The sequence below is a fragment of the Callorhinus ursinus genome, unplaced genomic scaffold, assembly GCF_003265705.2.
Source record: "Callorhinus ursinus isolate GAN/ISIS: 27379988/994484 unplaced genomic scaffold, GSC_fseal_2.0 scaffold7, whole genome shotgun sequence".
NCBI classification, from domain to species: Eukaryota; Metazoa; Chordata; class Mammalia; order Carnivora; family Otariidae; genus Callorhinus; species Callorhinus ursinus.
The window spans coordinates 51,618,662-51,630,929 of NW_027397069.1; the positions used below are offsets into that span (position 1 = coordinate 51,618,662).

The following is a 12,268-nucleotide window of genomic DNA, read 5'->3' on the forward strand; positions in this document are numbered from 1 at the left end:
TATAACCCGGGATATTTCCTCAGTCTGTCTTTCAACACCTGGACACTTTAGAAAAAGCTAGTCATAGAATGTCCCTCAGTTTGGGCTTGTCTGTCTCCTCACAATTAAATCAGGTATGCATTTTTGGCAGTAATGCCACGTAAGTGATGTGTCCTTTTTAGTGCGTTGTATCATGGAGCACCTGATGTCTGCCATGGTCCTCTACCATAAAGCTAGTGCTTTTCCCCTTTATAATAAATAATAAGGTGAACGTGAATTCAAAATACAAGCATTAGGGCATGTTTTTTTTCTCCCATCCTATTCATCTCCACTGGTGCAGGTACTGAGTAGGTGGAGAACTGATTTAAAATTAATATTGTGGTCTATCAAGTGAGTACCTTAGCTAAGTGTATAACCTAAAACAGCTGCCTGTATCATCAAAGAGAAAGGTTAACTGCTTCGATAGATTTTCAGTGTAGATCAAGACAAGCAATTATAGAAGAGGATGTTTGATGACTTCCAAAGGAGAATAATAGCCCTGATTCTAAAGTTTGGTGGCACTGATTAATGTATACGTGGCTTTTGTGGAATTACTTGTGCATACTTCTGGGAAATACTTCTTAAATCAATTTTTGTCCCTCTAGACTTATATACAAGTGTACAAGTACCAACAAATACTTAGGGGACCAATATCTGGTCCAAAACCTGAACACCTGGTGTTGCTACAGGTGATAGGGAAAACAAAAGATGTATCAAATATCTAATTAAAACATTCTAGCGACTCCACGAAAAGTCATCTGCTGCCCCTCTACCTCTCCAACTTTGCCTCATCACATTGGCCTTGCAAACACGAAAAGTCAAAGTTTTTCTCACGTGAAATTAAAAATATGACTAAATATTCTGAACTTCTGATATAGTAGATGTCAGAATGACATCTACTATATCAGAAACATTTTTCTTACAGTGGGATCTCGAACTACTCTGTGGTTTCAGCTATCTACTTTCAAAGATATGGAGGCCTGAGGTGAGGGAGAAAATACACAACACAAATCAGGGGATCAGGTATTTAAATTTACCCGAGTTTCAACTTGTGTGGCCAGATCAAGCCACTGGAGCAAAGAAGTTAGGAGCACATGCTCTGGAGTTACCAAGGCTTGGATTCCAAACCTGGTTCCTGGGTTTATGATCTTTGTAAGTTTGGATGAGTTTCTTAATTCCTGTAAGCCTGTTTCTTCATCAAAATAAGAAAAGTAAACAGCACGCACCTCCTAGCATAGTTCCAAGGCATACATGAAAAGATGCGTGGGGAGTGCTTAGCATAATGACCAATACACAGCATCTGCACCGATAGTGCTAGTATTCATACTTAACAAAATGATTTTTATTATAGTTACTGTTATTATTAATCACCTTTCTGTGCTTCATTTTACATTTTAACTGTAACTGTGAAATGAGGGGAGTCAGCTAGACCAGAATTTCTCTAACATAAATAAATATCTGGAAAAATGATCCCAGACTTCCAGAGTTGTCTTTAACTATTTCCATTACAATAAGCAAGCATAAAACTTGGTATAAACTGCTAATGCACTTAGATCCTACCTATAAATAAAAAAATTAGCTTAAAAATTAAATTCAAAACAAAAACGACAAAATTGAGGTACGTCTTTGAATGAGAAGAGCGGTGATTTTCTGGAATTAAATCACTCGCTGCCCTGTGAGCGGGGTATCGATCCCCGCGGGCGCAGGTTATTCTGTTCACTGGCCCATGCTACCTACTGTGTTCTCCAGGAGATCAATTCTTCACTTCGCTTGCTTTTGAACTACTGCAGCCCACAGTGACATCATTTGGCCTTCATGTTGCACAAACTCATGATTTATTTGGAGCTGGTTCTTTTCTCACTAGCCCTTGGAAATTAAGGGAGTAACTTGGCGTCAATTCCAGATTCATCTCTTGATGCAGATCCTGGAGATGCCCAGCTCCAAATCTTTCAGGGCTCCCTACTGCTTCTGAATCCTGAGATCTGGACCTTCATTGGTAGCCTTCCCTAACCAGCTTCTTCTCTAGTCAAACTGCCACAGCCTGAATGTCTATGTGCCCTCAGATTTTGTATGTACAAACCTAATCCCCAGAGTGATGATACTGGGAGATGGGGCCTTTGGGAGGTGATTAGGTCATGAGGGTGGAGCCCCCATGAAAGAGATTGGTGCTCTTATAAGAGGTCCCAGAGAGCTCCCTTGCCCCTCTACTTTCCCGGCCAGGGTGCAGATTCTCTAGTTTCAGAGACAGGATCGCGGTTTTGAGGCTCTCAACACTATGCAGGGTATTTTGTTTCAGTTCTCTGCCCGCTGCAGACCAGAGAGTTCTTCCCCACTTCCCATGTAGGTGGTACAATCCCCGTGCCTGGCCCCCTACAAGCCCATGTCCAAATGGGACATCTCTGTGGACTGCCATGGCTTCATTCTGACCTAACTTCACTGCCATTGAGTTCTTTTTCTTTCCAACACGAGGATTTATTTTCCTTTATGTTTATCTCCACTACATTTTTTTAAAGATTTTATTTATTTAAATAAAATAAATTTTATTTATTTAAATAAAATAAATTTTATTTATTTTAATAAATAAGGGGGAAAAGGAGAAGCAGGCTCCCTGCCAAGCAGAGAGCCCGATGTGGGACTTGATCCCCAGACTTTGGGATCCTGAGTCAAAGGCAGACGCTTAATGGACTGAGCCACCCAGGCACCCCTCAGCTATATATTTTATCTGACATTTCTATGTATTTGGGATGGTAGGAGGCTGTCCACCTCAGCACTGGCAGCCACATAAAAACTGTAATTCCTAGCACTGATTTCTAACCAATTAAACAAACTACACATGCTCAAGTATAAAATAACTTTGTTCATATAATGTACACATATATACATACACATATATACATGTATAAATACATATGTATGTATTCTATAACTTTATGGCTGTTCATACGATATATGTATAGATACATAAATACCTATATATGTGTGTATTTTTTAAGAGCACAAGTTCCATTTTAGTATAATTTAGCAACAAAGTCACTGTTACATACAATTACAATAATAATGGTCATGGTGTGACATTTGATTTCTACTATTAGGTTCTGAATTGTCATTGAGAAAAATAGAAAGCTGACATTTACTGAACATTTTTAATACTCCAGGCACCGTGTTAAAGCACTTCAAGGACATTCTCATTGAATTTTCATAGCTCTTTATGGGATAGGTGCCATCCCAATTTTACAGATGTAGATATTAAAGCTTAAAGGGTTGAGTAACTTGACCAAAGTCATTCACTAGTAAATGGTGAGGCCAGCACTCAAATCATGTCTGTTTGGCTTTAGAGCCCAAATCCGTAACCACTTTACCCCTCATCTTAAATAGCCAAGGTAGGCAAACTGGGTATCTTAGGTATCCATAATACACAAAGATACCTTAAAAATCATTAGGAGGGAACAATAAACCCTACAATGTAAAAATAGGCAAGACACCAGGATAAATCATTTATAATAAATTATAAACAGAGGAATAAGATGTTTAAGCTCGTTAATGATCAAACACAAATTGATTTATTTTCTACCTATCAGAATAAGATTAAAAAATGATTAATTCCCAGGATGAGTTAGCTCCCATGAAGGGAAATAAACACACACAGCTGGTGGGAACTTAAATCAGGATTTCTAGAAGACAAATAGGGGGTTATTTTATCAAAAAGCTTTAAAATGCTTATGTCAAGGGTGCCTGGGTGGCTCCGTCAGGCGAGTATCTGACTGGCTCAGGTGATGATCTCAGGGTCTGAGATCCCCATGTCTGGCTCTGCAATCAGCGGGGGAATCTGCTTACCTCTCTCCTCCCTCTGCCCTCTCCACCCCCCAGCTTGTGATCTCTCATCTCAAATAAATAAATAAAATCTGTTTAAAAAACCTGAAATAAAATAAAATAAAATGCTCATGCCACATGGAAAAAAAATTCTTACATTTTTGAAAGAAACAATAAGGTTATAAAATAGTAATGAAACAATATTTTTAAATTAAAAAATATATATGTGTACAAAATTAAAAAATATAACAATAAGGTTATAAAATAGTAATGAAACAATATTTTTAAATTAAAAAATACATATGTGCTCATGCCACATGGAAAAAAAATTCTTACATTTTTGAAAGAAACAATAAGGTTATAAAATAGTAATGAAACAATATTTTTAAATTAAAAAATATATATGCATGTACATTTTATGTACATACACGACATATGTGTATGTACATAAAATGCTTTTAGTTTTATATATCAAAATGTTAACAATAGTTATCTCTATATGAAAAGGATTAGAGGAAATTTTTCTTTTTTTATTTATTTGTATAATTGATTTTCCTACAATAAACATGTACTAGTTTCATGACCTCTAGTTCAGTATTTCTTAACAATACCTGGGCAGATTGAAAAAGCAGGGTTCTGAGACTGTACAATCAAAGGCTGGATTGGGAAAAGTAAAATGGGTCTATAAATATGGTTCCATAGGATGTCTAAGATAAAATAAAATAAATGAAAAAAACTGAGCTATCAAATAATATAGACACTGTAATCTCTAATTAAAAATTATATATAATTATATATTTTAAATTATTAATAGATATGAAATTTTATATATTGATTATATATTATATATTAATTGTATATTAGTTATATTATATAATAAATATAATGGTTTGGGGAGCAGACATTTACTTTCTACACTTTTCTATTATTTTTTCCCAAGAAGCATTAATTACGTTGATATTGAAACACTCAATTAAAAATAGGAAAGTTGAAGGAGGAGCTGATCAAAATTCAGAAAGCACACACGTTTTTGTTCATTAAATTGTGGAAATACCAAACTCAGTGTTAACATCCACCAAGCTTAACAGATAATAATTATTTAAGAGCAAATAAAATCACCCAGTCTAGTACCCGAAAATCAAACAGATTTAAAGACATTCTTACTCCAAGACTGGTCTATGTGGGAAATGTCAAGATATTCAATATTTGGCTACATTTATGGTTACCGATCAATAAATGCTCGTGAGTAGAAATTAGTAATAGAATCATAGAGCAGGAGTATGGAAAGAGCCTTAAAGGTGAGGAAACTGAGTTTCACAGAAGTTAGCCACCTGGGGTGACATAGTTCTCTGAGTCCCAGTTTAGTTTGAGAAACTTCCTGGATTGAAAACACAGACAATCCCAACAACTCTCTCGGATCTTCCATTGGAGATTCAGGCTAGAGCTGTCCTGAAGTGACTCAGTAATGATATTTCTTATATAAACTTCATGATCACACACTCAGGAAACACACCCATTGTTTAAAAACAAACAGCATAAAACTGCTATAAAGGGCATATAAGGTGCCAGGAGACAGGATCTTGATCTTCTCTCTCATTAGGGCTGTGTGACCTCTCTGGTACCAACTTCCTGTACTGCACCCTGACCCCATCCAAAGTCTGTCGCTTGTACTTCAGACGGGTGCCTGTCATCCCGATATGGTGCCTGTCAGCTCTCCGGGGGGCCCTAAGCCCAGGCTGCCGACAGACAGACATTCCTGGGGAATGGGACCGCCCTTCTTCTCCCCCCTGCCCCTGGGACTCCCACCCCCAGCCCCCTGCCCCTCCTGCCCTCTGCCCCTCAGCAGCAGCTTTGCTGGGCCTGGGTCCCCTGACACTGTGGACCCTCCTGTCCTCTTGGCTTTGTGTCCCCAGTGGCTCTCCCCATGGCGGGGGAGGGCGGGGGAGGGCGGCGGGGAGGAACCACCGCCTGGCTCCTCCAGCCTTGGGGCCTAAGCGCACTGCATCTGGACCTCCTGGCACGCCTGGAGCACTCCAGGCCACCCCCCCCCTTACCGTTCCCAGCCACCACCCTGGGGTCGGCGCTGCTGGTGGAGCGTCAGAGGTGTCTTGCTGGGGAGACACATGCCTCCCCTTTTGGGGTTGGGGGGCTGCTTGTCCCACTGTACCAGGTGGACTTACTTGGCAGGGCCAGGCATTACCTTTGCAGGGTTGCAAGCCGGGGACTCAGCGATGGTGGAGGGCTGAGCCAGCCACATGGTGCTTGGCCATCTGAGGACTACCATTTTGCCCATATGCGTGTGCTTTGGTTCCCTTACTTGTTCTTACTAGAATGGTGCCTGTTTGTCTTTGTGAGGATGTTTCAAAAGGACAGAGGTCATTTGGGAGAGGTCTGGAGGTCAAGCAGGAGGTAAAGTCCTCCCTTCCATTTGAGCCAGAGCCCTTCTCTTATGTGATTCCTTTATCCTCCACCAGCTCATGTCAATAACTCATGGAAAACCCTGGGCTCTTCAAATCCACACCTCCACTACTGTAGGGCATCCTTACAGCATTTGCAGCTCTCAACTTCTACACCTTATGGAAAACACTTCATTTTCAAAATGACTTTTCTCCTTGAAAATAATAAGTGAGATATACGTATTAAGAAACACTCTGGGCCAAGTCTAGGTGTCAAATGGGGGTCTAAAAAGCACAATGCTCTAATTCATCACAGCTCATTTTACAGTAGATTAGCAAAACCCGCCCTTCTGGTTCCTAACTAAATAATCTCTACCAAGAAAATGGTGGCAAGCCAGAACTGTTATATTAATGGACCCACTTCCAATCACTGTGGTCAATCACTTCAGCGTCTCACTGACCCCATTAGTGCCATCTCCCTTTTACCTTCACTGGGGACACCAAGTGTCTCACAACTATGTACTGAGAATAACCAGAGTGAGTGTGCAGGATGAGATGCTTTTTTTCTCCTCCCAAGTAGGATCACTTGGGTAAAGTTTTATACACCAAGTTGGGCAAATCCACTGGAAGCAATCCCTTTTAATGCCATGAGTCTGGGCTTGGGAAAAGGGGCAAGGAAGGAGGGAACATTCTGGTTTCTCTAACTCCTGCTGAAAGGAGTGACGACTAGAGGTATCGCCTTATGGGTCTGATTCTGGGTAGGCTGGTAAGTGAACGGGTGCGTGGGGTTCCTGAACACAAGGAAGGGACCCCCACCAGCAATGGCATGCAAAATTCCCATGGCTCAGAGCAAGGTACCATCCAATGAGAAGTAGGACCATAGACTAAGTCTCATCTTGTTTGGTGGTATGCATGCAAATCTCTTGTAGTTACAGAACTTTTTCTTTAAAGCAAGTCTTCCATCCAAGTACTAACCAGGCAGCAGAGTCATATTAATATACCAAACAGATAAAAGTGTAGGTGTTCTGCTTGGAATTGCAGTGGGGGGAAGAGTAAAGAACCACAGTCTGTCTTCCCCATGGCTCCTGACTGGAGCTGGACACCACATCTCCTTCCCTGGGAGGATATCACTTCACCTAGCATAACTGGCGGAGGAAATGAAGCCACTTTCTCCATGCCACCAAGGCAGGTCACTCCTGGGACAGGGTGAGGAGAGAGGCAATGTCCAGGAACTCCCTCGTTTCAACCCTGATAAAGCCTCTGACATCAGAACATAAGGGTGGGGGATTGAGGCTGTTGTAAATCCTGAAGGGCTGTCAAGAGCATGCTAGATCCACTGCGATGCTGAGACGGCAGGCCCGCATTCTACTCGTCCACCTGTGGTCTAAGAAAAGCAAGTTCCTCATCAACACAGAGAATATGGTGCACCCGTCACATGTCCAGGCAATCTGTGCTCTTCCCTACCCTGGTCCCCACATACCATCTTAGCCTCCTTACACTTAAGAATAAAATATACATATGCATAGACAGGGTGGTGAGCATAAAGCAGAATGATACGTTTGAAGAGCAAAGCCATTGTGTTTACTGATCAAGGTCGTAAATTGCTATGTGTCTTAGAATGAAGAGTGTTATCACACTGTTTAAGGTCATAAATTGCTATGTGTCTTAGAATGAAGAGTGTCATCACAAAGCATTTCCACTCACCTCTGATTCTAAAAACACTACATGTCTTTTTTTGAGGACTAAACAGAGGGCATGCAGCTCATACATCTTATGGGGATGGGGCATATTCCTTATAAATTTAGGACTAAATCCCTGCTGGTTCTAAGGACTCAGTAGATGAAGGTGCACATGAGAAAAAACCTGGGAAGGATTCTGTGCTTTTGGAACACCTTTCCCTCTAGCCATTCGAAGGAGGGTCATATTGCAGCCCCTTTGCCTTTTCCACCTCTGTTAGTCTCACCAGCTAGCTGGCCCTGAGGATGTTGACAACAAGGGAGCTTTCATCCTTGGGTCACTGGTTGAGATTCACTATGGATTTGGTCCAACGCAGTCAATGCTCACAGCAGTTCGCAGACTAGACTCATGGAGGACGAACCAAGGTCTCCTTACTTACATCACTGACTTGGACACTTTCATGTACAAGCTGTCCCACACACAGGTCCTCTGCAGCCCACAGGGACTGTGACAGAAGGGAGGAACCTGCCTAGAGCACGCATTTGTTTTACAATCCGAGAGCCGCAGGCGAGGTTCTCTGCCATGCCCGAGACGGTAGCAAACCAGGTGTGATATTTTATGGATAAATGCCCAGGATTCACCTATCATCAACTATTATCACATAAAGCAGGGACAATGCAGACAGGACATCTGGGCCGTTTGTTTTCTAGCAATTAGCATCTAATGAGGACTCACTGTATGCAGCACAAAACTGAGTCCTTGACACAGATTATTGCTTTAAATCCTGACAATACCCTGCGTTAGGTCCCATTTTACCCCAAGTTCACAGGTGAGGAAACCAAAGGGGCTTAGAGAGGTTCAGCAGCTCATCCAAGGGCAGAGAGCTAAGAAAGGGCAGCCAGGGATCTGAACCCTGCTGAGCTGAGTGAGCTATGTTATGCAGCCTTTGATTGAAATTTGATGCAGATACTAGAATGTTCAATTAGCATGATAATTGTGGAGTAAGATAAAACAAAATCAAAAGCTAAGAACAGTGCCTTCCACAGAGTAAGTAATCAACATTGACATTTCATCATTCACAGCACCAAAGGCAGGGTTGCTTAGTCAACCTAACATTAAAGAAACAAATATTTTTTACCTTTTTTTTGGTGAAGGACACAAGTCACACAATATACATAGATATCTAATATCTGCTGGGTGCAGAGGAACAGTCTAAAACCATCACTGAAGCAAAGGAAATACACAACTGTTTCCAAGTATTTGGGGTAGTGTAAATAAATAATGTTATCCTACCCAAACAACATAATAAAAGTTAAAAATTTTAAAAAACCTCAAGTAGTTATAGATAAGTAAAGCCTCTGAAAATGATTTAAAATTTCATTTCAATGTCTAAAATTATAAATTCTCAAACAAATCATTATAAGTTATTTTAATAAAGCTTGAAGTTTAGCACCTACAAAGTATCTTATGCATAGTAGGTTTCCAATAAATCATTCTGGAATGAATGAGTGAATTCATGAATATGCTTTTAAAAACAGACACTGTCCTTTCATTATGTTTAGGATATTTTTTTTAAAGTTTTTATTTATTTATTTGAGAGAGAGAATGAGAGCACGAGAGGCAAGAGGGTCAGAGGGAGAAGCCGACCCCCCACTGAGCAGGGAGCCCAATGCGGGACTCGATCCCGGGACTCCAGGATCATGACCTGAGCCGAAGGCAGTCGCTCAACCAACTGAGCCACCCAGGCGCCCTAGGATATTTTTTTTTAAGATTTTTTTTTTTTAATACTATGATGCAGGTTGCATGATATTTTCTTATTAACAATTTTTAAATCATTTCCTTAGTAATGATTTTTTTTCTTTAAAGGAATCTCAGGATCAGTCTCTACTTCAAACAAAGGTAAGGAAATAACTATCATCCTGAAAGACAAAAAGAAATAACTAAATAACTGGCCAGAAATAATTAAAATAATTAAGAACAGAAATGAAGTTTTCAGATATGAGAGGTAAAAAGAATAGCAGCTTCAAAATATCTTTATTACCATTTAAGAAAATATAAAACTGTTCTCTATGTAGCATAATGAAAACACATGAAATGTATAAATTTAAGCCACTGTGACTGGTGAAGAGTGAAGACATTTCCCAGTACTGTATACATAATTGAATAGATAAATTCAGACCAAGAAAATACCTCTTTCTCAAAAGCACTGTGGTGCCCTGGGTTACTGTGGGGACTCAACAGTTTAACTAATGTGCACTCAAAAATTACTTCATTTTTTAAAAAGAACTTCTAAAAGACTAATATGAGCATAAAAATACAAATTACTGCAGTTATTTCTATACGGTAAAATGTTAGATTAAATCACTGATGAAACTGTTCAGTAAACCTATTATGTTTAAAAGGAAAGAGGAGAGAGGTACATGGAAAATAGTAAAGATTTCTAGCAACAATTTCTACACCTTTCCTTCAGAGCTGTGTCCTTTCACCAACAGGCAAATCTGAGATTCCCCAGGTATTCCCCAGGCATTAGGAAAGTCAATAGCATTACCTTCGGGTCCTAAGGTTGCTTTTGAATAAGCTTTTATCTCATTTTAGCAACAGTTTTTTAAAAAAGCCCCAAAACACAGGACATATATAACCTTGGCTCACCATTACTCTGCCTTCCTTAATACAATCTGCTAAAAGAGCCAAAGTGTTGTGGTTCAATTTCATAAGCTTCATCACATGGTTCTGCCAAACTGCAAAGCTAATGGGACAAATACATAAGCTGACCATACTGTACAACAGGTAAAATAGACCCTTAAAATAAAAAACGGAGCTATAGTCCTTAAGGAGACACGCTTTTTTTTTTTAAAGGAAAAAAAATGAGGTAGTAACATTTTCAAAAAAAGTAAAAAAAAATTAAATAAGTAATATAAAATAGTAAAATAACCCAAATTGAATGTGATTTGTGCTTTCTAAATCCAGCCTGCATTTGTACATCATTTCCATATTAAACAGCCTGAGGTTCTGCCTGGTACTTGCTAGAAGAAATCTGCAGGGAATGAAGCCTAGTGCCTGATTCCACATGTGACAAAGCATTTTTTAAAAAAATTACTGATAAGCACATTGCCTTGATTGTGACCATGCCACACTAAGCACAAATTTTAAAGCCAAGCACTGGTCAGTAAAACTGTCTCTCAGTAGTTCTCATGGTTCCAACAACTTTTAAGAACATAGGAACATGATTCAATTTAAATATAGGAACACAGATTAAGTATGAGAAATACACATTTTTATGCCTAAAAACAAACATTTTTCACACTTACAAAATATGCACAACAAATATTACTTGAGACAAAACCTAGCAATCAGATCTGCCTATTGCTGTCAACTTTCTTGTCTTTCTGAGAGGCTAATCAGTCTATGGAGTAGACATAGGCAAAAGTGGAATAAATGCATGGCAGCCGCCACAGTCTCATTAGGACCCAGGAATCCTACAAGGAAAAAGAAGCCACGTGCTAATAATACTCTAAAGAAAAACAAGCTGCATATTTCTCAGAGTCTGATGAATTACTTTTTTTACTTTTCTACTTTTTTCATTGACTGTTTTAAAATACATGCTTGGGGGTACCTGGGTGGCTCAGTCTTTAAGCGTCTGCCTTCGGCTCAGGTTACGGGATCAAGCCCCGCATCAGGCTCCCTACTCCCCGCGGGAAGCCTGCTTCTCCCTCTCCCACTCCCCCTGCTTGTGTTCCTTCTCTCGCTGTGTCTCTTTCTGTCAAATAAATAAAATCTTTAAAAAATAAAATAAAATATATGCTTGCTCCTAAGGAGAAAAGAGGAAGACTTGGTTAGGGAGTAAATCTTAAAAGACCCCCAAAGCTATGCAGGTTTATACAGAAGTCTTTCATCTTCCAACACCTGTTACTGAAGTTCCTACACTTGTACTTAAAAAAAAAAAAAAGAGAGAGACTGGGAGGAAGCTCCATCTGGTTTACTTTCTGAGTTGGGATTTGCACACCTACTGATGAATTCTCTCTCGCACTCTTTCCCCCGCAAATCTTCAGAGAAACATGCACATACATGCAAACACAGACGATGTACTGACCACTGTATGTACAGGTTCAACACCATGACAGAGGAGACAAGCCATCCTACGATAATCAAAACAAATCACTGTTAACAGTGAGAAAAGGGTTCTTTTAAAGCCAGCTTGGACTCTTCATGTCCCTATTCCTACTCAGTTTCTCTTCGTCCAGAAACTTGGAAGGATCAGAAAGACAAAACAGTTTGCATTAAAGGAAGAGAAAGAAAACAGAATGTTCGCTTTTCGGGGGTACTACAAAATCAGCAACGGGACCCGGCTGCGCCCAAGTGCAGCATTA

The 12,268-nt window shown here is 39.9% G+C and overlaps 1 protein-coding gene across 1 annotated transcript in view; it reads left to right on the forward strand.

Moving 5' to 3' along the window:
- The window catches only part of LRRC63 (leucine rich repeat containing 63), a 67,415-nt gene that overhangs the window by 10,018 nt on the left and 45,129 nt on the right, over positions 1–12,268 (forward strand). The window lies entirely within an intron of this gene.